Here is a 2,324-nt window from a genome sequence, read left to right as displayed (position 1 = left end):
GGAGAAAACTGAAATTCAGAGATGTCAGGTATGACAGATTTAGAAAAAAATGAGCAACCGTTCTGGGAAAAGAACCTAGGCTTATTTCACACCCATGATACTGAATTTTTTTTTCTCTTGTCCATGTCCTTTGCTAACTCCCCAGATCTAATTTAGTAACAGGCATCAACATTACAACTTCTTCACAGAGTAAGGTCTTGTTGTCATAGATACCAATCATACTACACTTTGTTTCCAAGTTTATCAGAGACCCTTTAAACACTATACCTAGTTACCAATACAAATTGTTGAAAGGTAATCAGTCCTCTCATGCCAAAATTAAGCATACTCCATTTCAAGATTTCGTTTTTTGAAACTGACATATAAAGATGAAATTTCTATTATTTCTGAAGAATCACCATAGAGAAAACTGAAGCAAAGCAGCTATAAGCAGGGAGAGAGATTGAATTTTTATAAAGAAGCTTTTGGAAAGGAGGCAGTAACAGAGACAGACAATTCCAATATTCAATCACCTGAAAAGCAACTTGCTTTGCACTCAAGAGTGGCAGCTGAACAAGGAGACTTTGAGAGACAGGAAGTAGCTCCCATGTGAATGGTAAAGGTGAACAGCAGGTGATGTTAAATTCAAGTAGGCAAAAATCCAAGAAAAGAGGTGAAAAGAGGCTCAAAGCTTGTGCAAACCGTAAGAACACAAGAGATTCTTAGAAATTGACTGAGTAGCTAGACGCATGTGGTCAAAGAGCCAAGAAAGGGTCAACCTCAAAAGGGTCTGTGGTTCTGTAGGAGTAAAAATGAAGCAGGCAGAATAGATGCCCACCTTTCTGGACACCTGCCGCAACAAGGATGGTAAGGTTTAGTTCAAGGAGACCCAGACCCATGACATGCGGCTATTGCTCAAGTTGTATAGGTATTCTGGCCAGACGAATCAACTCTGCCATAAACCAAGTTATGCTGAAAAGACTATTCATGAGCCACACCAACTGACCACTCCTGTCTCTTTCTCAGATGGTCCAGAAGATGAAACTTCTTGACAGGAAAAATACAACTACTGTGATCACAGGGGCCTTGATGGATGCTTTGAAGGTTCAGTAAGTGCCATGCTGAAGTTGTGTGCTCTGCAAGCGAGCAGCCAAACCCAGAGTCCCATCTTTAAACCTCAGGGCAAAATCTTTGATCATCTGTCCCTGGACTTCCCAAAAGGTTGTAGCACCATACATACTACTGTCTGATCCATTTAAGGGCTGTAAGATGTACAGTCATTTTCTGAAAGCACCAGTAACTTCACACAGACTCACCAAACCTATTCCAGGAGCCAGAAGTTTGAGTGTGCTACAGGTCCAGGGGCCAGGCACAGCTGCAAATACTAACCTTAGATCTTGCCCTGTTATCAAAAGCATTCGGGAGGCTGAAGTGAAAGGAAACAAAAAAAGAATAAGATCCCAGTTCCTGTCATGGAGAAAGTGCTCAGAAAGGGGACAGTTTGTTCTCTCAGCTTTACTCTAAAATTCTGAATTTGAACCTACTAACTGAGTGGCGCTGTGGGTTAATGCGCCAGACTGCAAAGCCGTTTGAAATGCAAGGTCAGTGGTTCAAGCTTACCAGCTGCTCCTCGGAAACCCTATACAGGGTTGCTATGGGTCAGAACTGACTCAATGGCACTTAACAACAACAACAACAACTGAGTTCTTGAGAATAGTATACCACAGTAGTACATATATTTATTTATAAGGATGAAGACAAAGATCATACAGCCTACAAGGGAAAATGGTTTAGTAGCTACAGATCTTGAAAATAGTAACAAGGTTGCCAAGAAGTCTAGACTACCTGTCTCCATATTCTAGCACCATTATCTGCATGTGTAAACTCCAATAAACAAACATTAACATTCTATGTTACATACATTTGTGATTAATTCTAGACCCAGTCAAATTCTCTTTTTCTTTCTTTCTTTTTTTAGTTTTTGGTAATGCTATTTGGAGAGACAAGTACATCAAAGGTAAAACATAGATCTCACAATTTTTATGTCATAATGTCTATCTTAGACTTCTATCATTAAGTCAAAGGAGCTCTGGTAGCATAATGGTTATGAATTGGACTGTTAACCTCAGGGTCTGCAATTCGAAACTACCAGCTGTTCCACAGGAGAAAGATGAGGCTTTCTGCTCCCGTAAAGATTTACAGCCTTGGAAACCCTGTAAAGGATCACTATGAGTTGGAACCGACTCCATGGCACATAACAACAACATGATTAAGTCATTATTGTGCTTTAAATATTTACATCTATATATTTGCAAGACCACTTTCCTGAGCAGGTGGTAAAGCTA

The 2,324-nt window shown here is 40.1% G+C and overlaps 1 pseudogene; it reads left to right on the top strand.

Moving 5' to 3' along the window:
* Window positions 1-809: 809 nt before the first annotated feature.
* Window positions 810-1,503, top strand: LOC102811015 (annotated as a pseudogene).
* The last annotated feature ends 821 nt before the right edge of the window (window positions 1,504-2,324 follow it).

Source organism: Chrysochloris asiatica, unplaced genomic scaffold, assembly GCF_000296735.1.
Source record: "Chrysochloris asiatica unplaced genomic scaffold, ChrAsi1.0 scaffold00109, whole genome shotgun sequence".
In the NCBI taxonomy this organism is placed as follows: domain Eukaryota; kingdom Metazoa; phylum Chordata; class Mammalia; order Afrosoricida; family Chrysochloridae; genus Chrysochloris; species Chrysochloris asiatica.
The sequence above is the reverse complement of the archived record's forward strand: the minus strand, read 5'-3'. Positions and strand labels throughout refer to the sequence as shown.